The sequence below is a fragment of the Dreissena polymorpha genome, chromosome 4 (assembly GCF_020536995.1).
Source record: "Dreissena polymorpha isolate Duluth1 chromosome 4, UMN_Dpol_1.0, whole genome shotgun sequence".
NCBI lineage: Eukaryota > Metazoa > Mollusca > Bivalvia > Myida > Dreissenidae > Dreissena > Dreissena polymorpha.
The window spans coordinates 77,336,886-77,349,437 of record NC_068358.1 but is presented as its reverse complement, the minus strand read 5'-3'; the positions used below and the strand labels follow the sequence as shown (position 1 = coordinate 77,349,437).

The window sequence follows — 12,552 nt, the reverse complement described above, 5'->3', positions numbered from 1 at the left end:
AATCTCTAGGTACTCCTACCTATATATGCAAAAAGAAATTGAGTGAAACCACTAGTTTGATTATCCAATAGATGTATTCTTGATTAAACATTAGAGCAGTAGTACCCGTGAGATTTACAATATGGGTATTTTTACTGGATGCTGTAAAAATAACAGTTTGCTTTGTTCACATCAATGACCATGATAACACAATAATGGCTATAAAAGAAAAAATGACATTAGCTGAACAAACGCGAGTTATCAACAACCTATGGAATAACTAGCAAAACCATCAGTACAGGTTACAAAAAAAACGCTTCTTTTAAATAATGGGTTGTTTGTACAGTAACTGTAACACTATTTACTTACATACAGTTTCGTTTCCCATTCATATGCATTTTCTAAATTTTGGCATTAAAATTACATAAAAAATTTGAGTGAAAATAGTTTCATGCATCGTCAGTTTTAAACAAGAGTGCCAAACTGTCACAAGATACGCCCGTTCGAAGGTTTTCGACACCATGTTCAATGCTTGAAATGCACTAAGTGACCTCGAGACCTAGTTAATGACCCATATTTAAACTTGACCTAGATATCATTTAGTATAACATCTGACTAAATTTGGTGAAGATCATATAAAAACTACTTCAATAAGAGAGCGGACACCATGCTAAATACTTGAATGCACTATGTGACCTTGTGACCTCGTTTTTGACCCTGCATGACCCATATTCCAACTTGACCTACATATCATCTAGACACAACTTCTGACCAAATAACGTGAAGATCAGATGCAAACTACTTCAATTAAAGAGCGGAAACCATGCTCAATGCTTGAAATGCACTAAGTAACCACATGACCTAGTTTTTGATCCGGCATGACCCATATTTGAACTTGACCTACATATTATCAACTTCTGACCAAATTTGGTGAAGATCGGGTGAAATCTATTTCAATTAGAAAGCAGACACCATGCTAAATCCTTGAAATGCACTAAGTGACCTCGTGACCTAGTTTTTGACCCGGCATGACCCATTTTCGAATTTGACCTAGATATTGTCTAGACACAACTTCTGACCAAATTTGGTGAAGATCAGATGAAAACTATTTGAATTAGAGAGCGGACACTGCTGTGGACGCCGCCCGCCTAGGGTGAAACTATAATACGTCCCGTTTTTAAAAACGTGCGTTTAAAAAACAGAGAGCATGAGATTTGGATGTGTGAGAGGGTGTTTTGCTGCGTAAATGCGCGACTCTCACGCTGAATGCCCGATACTTGACAGGCGCATGAATGTTGATGCAAACTACTTCAATTAGAGAGCAGACACCATGCTAAATCCTTGAAATGCACTAAGTGACCCCGTGACCTAGTTTTTGACCCGGCATGACCCATATTCAAACTTGACCTAGATATTGTCTAGACACAACTTCTGACCAAGTTTGGTAAAGATCGAATGAAAATTATTTGAATTAGAAAGCGGACACGAAAAGTGTGACAGACTGACAGACAGACGGACAGTGCGAAAACTATATACCCCCTTTTCTTCGAAAGGGGGCATAAAAATAACTTATCCATAGACATCGGATGTATTTTGTAATGGGAATGCTTTGGAGATTACCATAACATTCTGTGCATACGTAAAACCTTTATGAGGAATCCTTAACATTAAAGATTTATTAATATTTTTGAAAATTAAGCAAACATTCATTTTTCTCCGTGAAAGCATTACAATTATGGCTTTTTATAAGCATAATATGATGTATGAAATAGTTTTTTTCTTTTTAATTTTATGTTAATGTTGAACCATTCAATCACTTTAAAAACATTGCAAGTTATTGCATATCCACAAAGCAAATGAATCTTAGCAGGTAAATTCAATGAATTTATCATTGGTACCCCCAGCCGATAATTTTAAAAATCTGTATAGAAGTTCACCAGATGATGTTTTATGCAAAATATGTATGTTCGCACTGCAGTTTTTGAGAAGAATATTTTTAAGTGTTCATTATAATATATATTATATAAGGAAAACAAATTTGATCCGAGGGTGGGGCAAATATGATCCAATGATACTTGAACAATCTTGGTGAAGGTCCACAAGATGAAGTTTCATGCCAAATATCTTTGCTCTAGGCCTTGTGGTTTATGAGACGATTTTTGTTTTTTAAGTTTTTACAATATACTAATAAGGAAATTACATTTCCCTCCCCAGTGGGGCAATTTTGACCCCAGGAACATAGTTTGAACAATCATGGTACAAGTCCCACCAATTAACCTTTGAACTCTTAAGTGTAATCTTGAGTTTGGAGATTTGACGTAATTCTTTCTTATGACACACCGTCGAGTGATGGTGAACAAATGTGCTTCATGATTCTAAAATCTTACAATGAATGACACAGTTATGGCCCGGACAAGCTCATTTATGGCCATTTTTACCTTTGAACTAAAAGTGTGACCTTGACCTTCGAGATTTCGACATTATTCCCTCCCATGCAACACCGTCAAATTATGGTGAACACATGATTTTCAATTCAATTTAATTCTGACAATGAATGACATAACAATGGCCCAGACAAGGTCATTTATGGCCATTTTTGACATTTGAACTCAAAGTGTGACCTTGACCTTTGAGATATTGACGTTTTCTGGAGCAGTGACCGGCCGTGTCATGATTGTGAACATTTATTGTAAGTTATTTGAAATTCCTCCATTCAATAACAGACTTACGCTCCAGACAAGCCTAACCCGGACTTTCATACTGACGGACTGATCCACATACACCAAAACGCCAACTGTGACAAATATGTCGAGCTCTCCATAAGTGGGCTCGACAAAAAATCGACTTGCCCACGGGTAAAGGTCCACCACACAATGTTTCATGCTAAATATCTCAGCCCAAGGCCTTGCAGTTTAGAGTAGATTTTTTAAGTTTTTCCTTTTGGTTGCCACGGCAACAAGGATTTCATGGAATACAATTCTTGGAGCAACATTGAAGGAGCTTCATGCCAGGAATATTCCTGCCAGTTTCATCAAGCTTTGCCCAAAGGTTTAGTAGGAGATATTGTTTAAGTTAAAATGTTGACATATAGACACACATCACAAAATAGACAAAGACCAGCAACAATAACTCAAGTTGAGCTATAAAGGGTATACTCTGAAATGACCAAATCATCCTGATGACACTTAAGCAAGAACCACTGAAAAATGATAACAAATTTGATTTAATTTGAATTTTACTAAATTCATACACCAACATATGCAGACAGAAATTTGACATTTTCAATCAATAAAGGGGCCATAACAGTTTACTTTTACTATGGCTTCAATGCCTTTCCCCAATTTGGAATGTCAAAATGAACTTTTGCATTATAGTTTATCTGTCTTCAAGGTAACAATCTGGTAAAAATATTATACATAAGACAAGACGGTCAATTAACAGGCGAACAGCTTTGTTGTATACTAAAATAAACCAAATTTTAACGCCTATTTACTTCAAGTTTCATTCAATTCTATGCAATTGCTACTGAAAAACAACTCTGGTCTGAAAAGTAATTAAGGGTTATCTTTTCGAATCAATACTAGGCTTATTTATATTACATACCCTCAGGTGTGTATACTTGCCGGTTCAGGAGGCGTAATAGAGCGCTATCAGTTTAATAAATATTCCCCGAATATCTTTCAGGTGTGCCAGCGGGGTCTCCTGGATCACCTTGATCGTTTTCACTACATGCTCACTCTCAGTGAAGTGGCGCTCCAGGTTTGCGTCCGTCAGGATGGCCGCACTCTCCTCTACCCTCCGAACAACCTCGCGACGGCTCATATCCAGGCGGCTTGAGGTCAGGCAGCCTGTGAGAAGGAGATCGGCCTGAAAAAAAAAGCTAAACAAGCAAATTTGTTGAATTGATATCCCCCGCCAATATGCTTCTGGACACAAAAGTGTTATATTTGACACTCAAAAGAGCATTTTTTCAAGATACAAAGGGCCAAAACTCCGTTATTAACAAACTGTGTACAATGCCATTTGGCGTGCATCATCCTCTTATCCATATATATACTCATACCAAGTTTCAATGAAATCGGCCAAAGCACTTCCAAGATATGGCTCTGGACACAAAAGTGCTGGACGGACGGAAAGACGGACGAAGAACAGACAGAAAGACGGACAACGCCAAAACATTAATAAGTAGATGTCCAAGAAGAATGAATAATTTACATAAATCAAATCCTATGTTTACGCTTACATTGTTCAATGCGCGGGCGTCCGCTAGACCATTCCCTCGCACCACTTCATAAAGTTCTTGATTGCCGTTAGTGCAGTCCACACCGTCTTCAGCTGGTGAGTGGTGTTGAGGAACTGTCGTGGACCTCCATATGGCCCTTCCACAACAGCACGTCACTCAACACCGCTCCTTCCAAGTAGCCAGACAGGGCCAGGAACCGGTTGATCTTCATGTTGACCTCTTGTGTTTTCGACTCGTTTGCCAACCCACCTGGCCTGCTCCGCAGGAACATGTAGTCTACAAATTAGTCAATGATTGAAACTGCAACAAGTATTATTGGATGATATTCTATGCTAGATGGTGAAATCGCATATAATTTAACTCACAACCAGTAATTCCAAAGTATTATAAATAAATAATATTTATCTTATAATGTACTTATGTATATTTCCTCACGGTTTTTAATATATATACATGTTGCAATAATAATGACTATCAATTGAAATGTATATAATTTAAAAAAATCAGGGAAAACAGGGTTTAATGCACCAAGTACTGGTTTTACCCCGTTAACGGACTCGATACTTTACACTATATAAGCAATCCATATTGTTACTTGCAGCTTCTCCGACCATGCATCACCCTTGCATTGGGTTCCAGGCTCAGGCAGTATTTCCGCGTTAGGAACGAAAAGTCCTCTTCCTCCTCCTCCTCATCCTCCACCTTCTCATCCTCCTATGCCGAGTCACCATGAGTGGCGAGTCTGCTGGTCACCTTTCCTGAAGTTTTCGCGACCTGTAAATGACGTTTAAATGTAAAAGTTACAAATCGTTTGGTATGGTTTTGTATTAGACATTGATAGAAATATGAGAAATTAAATACAAAAAACACACAAACACAATTTAACACTTACCTTCCGGAAACGGCCCTCTTGTGTAAACGAAATTGAATGTCCCAGCCTCCATTTTGTGCTCCTGTTCTAGATGACGCAGCCGGTCAATCACTGACCGGTCGCACAGCCAGCAAGAGTAGTAATTCCTCGGCTTTGTCTTCTTCACTCTCCGCCCGGTCTGACATTAACGGCTTCATGGGGTCTGCCGTCAGCGCTTGCACCCAGCGAACGTGGTCTGTTACCCGGAGGTACAAAGTCGTCTTGCCCTTTACCACGCAAATGGGGCATTGCCTTGGGATAGGCTTTGCGTTTGGTGTCTGAAATATTAGTTTGAAATGTGTACAAAGCAGGTGGCTATCAATAAATATGATTTATTAAAAGATGATGAGATAACGGACCCAGTTAATTGATTTTAATAATGATTATGTGATTGAAGCAGTTATGCTAGGGTAAAATACCAAGGAATGTGTATAGATATTGTTACCTTTTTTTAATGGTGTTAAAAATGAATATTTTATTGCAATATTTGCACATGCTTTGTTTAATTATACAAAGTAATCACTATTAACCTTAAGTTTATTCTCATGAAAAAACATACCATTAAATACCAATATGGATTACTTTATCTATTTGAGTGACATTAAGAGTGACCATGTACATGTATATATCAATCTATACTGTATAACTCCCCTTGCAGATATTATTGACAGGTAAATATAATATTATATACCGTCTTATAACGATTCAAGACTTGGCCAAAATAAGGCCCCATTCCCTCAACAAAAAATAATTAATTTTTCCCCAGATAAAAATTCACCCGACACTCAAGCAAATTGATAGCCCTAGACCCAGAATTGTCAAGTTTAAAATGTTTAAAACTAAATAGAATTGTTATGTATTTAATTTGGCGGTAATAAAGACTAATCAAGTGATTAAAAAGACATATTATATTGTTTCTCATGTTTGGTTTAAAGTCCAATTTTTTTAAATGATGCCCTATTTCCCCCGCCTCAGGGTACAGGTATCATAAGGCATTCTGAATCAACATTTTCATCAAAAACAATGATTCTTCATTCTTTACAGACTGGAGAATTAAATTTTTAGAAACAACAATAACCTTTCGAATTGCATACCAAACGTTAAGATTTTTAAATGAAAATGTTGATTCAGAATTCCTAATGATTCGGAATACCTTGACAGACTGTAGCGTTACCCCAAACCCTGAGGTAGCCGTGGCGTAAAGGATATGGTGTCCGCCTAGCGACCAGGAGGTCACGGGTTCGATCCCCACTGTGGAAGCGTTTTTTAGATCTTCCCTATAGACACTAAGTACTGGTTCTAGGCACAGGAAACAAAATTTACAGCTTTTTCAAATAAGCCCTATGCAATCAAACTAAAATATACAGGTTTGAACTAAACCAGAGGGAGATCTCTGCATGATGCATGTTAGTCTTATTTATAAGACGCGCAAAGAATTTAGAGATACTTTACCCATATAAAAAGTAGCTTAATATTTAAGAGCGTCAAAAATTTGGATTAGATGCATGTATGCAATAGTGTATGGTTTCCAGTATTTACTATGGGGAAGAACTATTGCTGGCAAAATATTTCACTTCAAGAATATGTTTGCGTATCAGATATCAAATATGTACAAGACACAACCAATACAATTGTGTTACTGTTATGAATAATACAATTTAAAAAAAAATGTTTTTTTTCTCCGTTTATTACTTTCACTGAATCAAAGGGTTAACAGAACCCAAGGCGAACATGATATAGGGCGAACACAAGGCTACGGGCCGAAACCCATTAATAAAAATATATGCAATGACAACATAAGTATGGGTGCATTATACAAAAGATACCGTCTAATTATTTGGACACAAACCACAGTTTACCAACCACACAAAATGGCGGCAATATCTACTTTCACTTTAACCATTTACTGCGCCCGCCACTGAGCATGCGCATACTTGGTTTTACATGCTATTTTTAGTTGGGCGACGGTGGACCATCGTCCATATGACCTTGCAAAGTCCCGTTCAACCCTGGACTAGCTACGGTTTATCCAGGTAAATCCCCGGCAGAGCCACGGTTGTCGCCGGTAATGCCCAGGGGGAGCCCCAGTGAAAACCGGCAGCGTCCCGGCAGAGTCCCGGTATACCGTAACTCCACCGGAACTCACCGGGGCTATACCGGCATCAGACCCCGGAAGAGCTACGGCAACGCCCCGGTTTAACCCCGATCGTCGCCGGTTATGCCCAGGCGGAGCCCCGGTGAATGCCGGTGGCGTCCCGGCAGAGCGCCGGTGTACCGATGTACCGTACTAATACCGGGACTCTGCCGGCATTCACCGGGGCACCACCGGCAACAACCGGTGCTTTTCCGTAGCTCTGCCGAGGTCTGTATGGGCCCCGGTAAAACTATGGTGCCGTCCCGGTTGTTCCCGGTGCCGTCCGGTTGTTCCTGGTGCCGCGCCGGTCCTTACCGGTGACTCCCGGAGGTATTAAACATTTTAATACTGTCCTCGTGGAGCCCTGGATCATCCCGGTCGTCCCAACCGGCATCATAGTGAGACTGTGCCTTTACTTCCTTCCGTCATACCTTCCGTCACACTTTTGTTACAGTTTCTCATAGCGCATTCAATATTTTACCGATCTCTTACATATTTGGCATGTAGGTACGTTGCATGGACCTCTACTTTTTGATGAGGTTTGAGGTCACTGTGGTCAAGGTCACCGAGGCTAATACATGTAATAGGTTTTCTCACGGTCATGTACTTTAGTGACCAGTGTTATTTGGTATGGAGTTCCATTTTAAAGAAAGAGTGAGTGTATACTATTAATTTATTGTCATTAATTATTATTAATACCTGTTTACTTTATTATGAACATAAGGGGAGCATCGATCGTTTTCAACGATACGTCTTGCTATTATTGGTAGACGTACCGAAAGATACTTTCATGAACACGTGCTTTCAAAGCGAACAAACATGTGATTATAAAAATACACGTGCAAATTAATTGACTTAGTAGCATGTGGGTGATTTTTTTACATAAAACCATTAATCTCCAAATGAAACAATTATATGTGTAAATTGTTATGCCGTCATGGGCACGAGTCCGTTGGAATTTTTGCGACATCTTGATCCGTTCAAAATAATGAAGCTGCAAAGTCATATTTTCCCATATGTATTTACATAGTGCGGAATAAAAATCAAGAGGTGGGTTACCTTTGTAACCTTATAACTTATTAATTGCAGCTTTGTTTTTAAAACGGATTTCATATTCGTGTTGAGCGACAAAACGTCATAAAGACAAACGCTCAGTCATTCCCTAACTAACTAACCCACTGACAGTCAGTCACTCAATCACTTAGTCACTCACTCAGTCACTTATTAAGTCAATCAGTCATTAAGTGTTGCGGATCAAGATTTTGGTATTAATTATCGGATACATTTAGCCTTTAAATAATGGTGCAAGTTCGTTCGCACTGTTGCGTTTGAAACGTCATTTTGCTTAGCTCAAGGCAATATTGATAACAACAAGTGAGTGCCTGTAATATTATTACACTGGTGTGTGTAATAATTTTAATAGTTTCAGACAAAAAACCCTGGGTAGAACCAGTACTAATTATGAATATAACAATAAATCAAGTAATTTTCCTTGGTAGGGTTATTAGAACCAGTAGTACCAGTACTTACAAAGTATACATATTAATTTAAAAACATATTTACAACATAATAAAGTCACTTTCCTGGGTAGAACCAGTACTTGACACAGAAATACATGAATACAACGAGAACATAATCAAGTTTCCTGGGAAGGGTTAGTAGAATCAGTACTTACAAAAGGTATAATTTAATATTACAACAAATTTACAGCATAATAAAGTCACGTTTTTTGTGTAGAACCAGTACTGGACATAAACAAACAAGAGGCCCATGAGGGCCTGAATCGCTTTTCTGCTATAAACACTGTGCAAATTTGGAAAGAATAAGATGGAAACTGTGTACTTAATCGCCCAAACAAGGAGATTTTTCTCAAATTCAAGGGGAGATTATTGTGTACTTATTTCTCCGATACTGCTCATATTCAATAGGGTTCAAGTCCTCATTGATATAAATATACTGTGCAAATTTGGAAATAATTCGATGAAAACTGTGGAATTTAATTGCGTAAACAAGCGGGATTTCAAAAAATTTCTCATATTCAAGGGGAAGTCATTCTGGACTTATTGCTTCGATATTGCTTTTTTTAAAAGGGTTTGAGTCCTCATTGGTTCAAAGACACTGTACAAGTTTGCCGAGAATTGGATCAAAATTATGGACTTTATCACATAAAAAAAATGAATTTTCTTTTTTTTTCTCAAATTCAAGGGGAGATAATTCTGGACTTATAACTCCGATATTGCTCATTTTCAATACGGTTTGACTCATCATTCAGATAAAGACACAGTGCAAATTGGGAAATGATTGGATGAAAACTGTTGACTTTTCACCACATTTTGAACACTTTATCGTCCTCTAAGTATTTAGAGTTTATAAAAACTTTGTGACTGTCTGTCTCTAAGAAAAATGTCTGCCATCATGTTTTGCACACGTCACTCAATATTGGAATCCATGTATTCGAATTACAATAATTTCATTTCTATTAAGAATTGATCTATATACGAAAATTAACAACCGCAACCTTTTTTTAAAAAACTGAGTGAAACGTTAAAAAGCTTGCTGAATGCAAATTTATAGTTTGATTACGTCATTAAGTAGAGCTGACATCAAGTTTAGTTTCGTTATCAAATTCAATTTAGTGTATTGAGGTTTAGCGTATTGCGGTTTACAGTTAACTTGAGTTAAGCATTAGGCGATTAGCGGTTGCAATATTGCAAATTGCCGATTAAAAACAGACAATATCATAACAAAACACTGGAAAAGCGGAATGGAAATTACCGAAAGAAAAGAACATTTACACACATTTCAACAGTGTTTGAATAACATTGTTCATAAAAGATAATAAACAAGCATAAAAAGTTTGTAATAATGCGCATTACAATTTTGATATGAATACTGATCCATAGAAACAAGCATAAAGACGCAAGTAATCACACGTGATTATTTAACTATATTCTGTGCAAAATTACGATAGAAAGATTCATCCATGAAAATCGGGTGCTTTTGCACTTGGGGTTGGTGTGGTTTTATCTGTATGCTTGTTTTTATGGTGAAACGCAATATTATTAAAATTTTACTTCAATTTCTTCATTTTAGGTGGCTTGATACACCGGGCAAGCATAACATTAATTAAAAAAATCAATATGTCTCGTATAAAAATTTAGTTGCGCAACCGCGCAATCGGCATGTTGCAAGCTCCCTTTCCCACTTGCTAAAGAATCCGATTGTCACGGATGAATAATTTTATCGGTTGCTTGCACATACTGTATTAGCATTATCACATGTAGAATTTTAAATCAAAATATGTATTCATAACTAAGATATAGATAAAAAGATAGAGAGAGAGAGAGATGGATGGATGGATGGATGTAGAAAGATACATAGATAAATATATAGATATATAGATTGATAGATAGATAGATAGATAGATAGATAGATAGATAGATAGATAGATAGATAGATAGATAGATAGATAGATAGATAAATTATGTTTTTTGCTCAATTGATTATGACAATGTAACAAGATAAACAAAAAAAGAAAGGCCTTATAGTAACTGACCTATGTTGTTATCTCAGGCTAAAAGCACAATGTTAAAAATAAAATGATATCACATTACTCTTGGGACTAAGTAGGAGTTAAAAACAAAACAAAAAACACAATTCTAAAAAGTGGTTCTTTACCGCTCCTTTAAAAGTATCGAAAGTGGGAATACTCCTTATATTTGGAGGTAACATGTTCCATAACTTACCTCCTAGGTAAGCAAATGACTTAATCCCAAAACTTTTAACCTTTGGAGGCACAAATGACCCATGTTCACTAGACCTAGTTATATAAGTATGAACAGAATCCCGACTTACGAAGTTTTGACTCATGTAGCTTGGAGATAGGCCATGCTTAATTTTGAATACATGACATAGTGTAATTTGTTCCACTATTTATGAAACCGGTAACCAGTTTAAAGAAACAAATGTTGGTTGCTGATATGAGACCTGGGTTCTAGATTGAGAACAAATCTGACCAATTTGTTTTGGGTGACCTGGAGCTTATCCTTCCAACATTTATTTAAACCATGAAACCAGATGGAACACGCATAGTCAAAGTGGCACTGGATAAGTGAAGGAACTAAAAGTCTTTTAGTGTGGTCTGTACGAAATGCTTGTTTCCTGTACATGAACATAAATTGTACATAAAGATATTTAAGTCTTAAAAATGTTGCGTTAAAAAATTCATCAAGCGTTCAACGCTATATAATTCCAATTTCTATTTCATCATTCTATTTGGGGTTTTACACAAGGAAAACATAACATTTATATAAAAATATTAAAATGGTTCGTATGAACATTCCTGAGCACAATGTTGAAAGCCGGTCGGTCATTGAGACGTGTAAGTTAAAGCGTTTTACTTTTCACATACGTATTTTACGTTGTACGATTTCGAGAATTTTACCTTTGCAGTGATATTTTTAATTCGTTTTGTTTGATATTTTAATGTTGATCAATTTCAATTAAATTTATAGGAATTATCAGATATATGTTGAATTAGTCTGAGTCCAAATTTCAACAAAATCCGTTTTAAAATAAGGGAGCTATATTGAATACGTGTTGCGTTAGAAAAGTCTACAAGTGTATGGCCTAACTATATTTACACACACATAAAGGTCAAATAGTACGCCAAATCATAATAAAATAAATCTTTGAATTATATGTTCAACGATAATGCCTTTAAAATTTAATTAAAAAAGAAAGTATCATAAAAATATACAGTTAAGTCGAATTTGTCAAAACTTCACCTTATATGGGAGAAAAACATTATAACTAGTTAAATCGTGGCATGTTCATTTGTATCGTTCGAGGAGTATAATGTTCTACATTTAAGTGCATGTTGTACATGTACGCACAAAGGGCAAATATGTTATTGCAATTGAATGTATGTAAATCAAGCTTTGACGAAAATAATTGTCCATCAAATAGTGCAAACATAAGACAAACTTTATAATCTAACATAATTTTCGATTTTTATTGCATAACGCATGTATATATACACATTTTGTTCTGTGCCCGACGTGTGTTTAGATATCGGCAAAATATGTGCACATATAAATGTGCTGTTTTTAATAGATTATACATTATTCGCGATAGTGTTTACATTTTAATAATTAATCAACAAAATACAGACACCATTATTTATCAATACTTGTCTAGAATCTTGTGTGCATTATTGGTGAGACCTTCAATGTCAGGCATTTCGTATATTGAAGAGAATTTCATAATATTTTGTGGTGTAGAAAC

At 36.6% G+C, this 12,552-nt stretch overlaps 1 long non-coding RNA gene across 1 annotated transcript; it reads right to left on the bottom strand.

Annotated features, from left to right (window-relative positions):
• Nucleotides 1–3,599: 3,599 nt before the first annotated feature.
• LOC127879666 (uncharacterized) lies at nucleotides 3,600–5,257 on the bottom strand. Its single transcript, XR_008049199.1, has 4 exons — nucleotides 5,115–5,257; nucleotides 4,818–4,996; nucleotides 4,223–4,498; nucleotides 3,600–3,846 (listed from the first exon to the last, which is right to left on the bottom strand). It is a non-coding gene; the product is annotated as an uncharacterized LOC127879666 (long non-coding RNA).
• Between the last annotated feature and the right edge of the window lie 7,295 nt (nucleotides 5,258–12,552).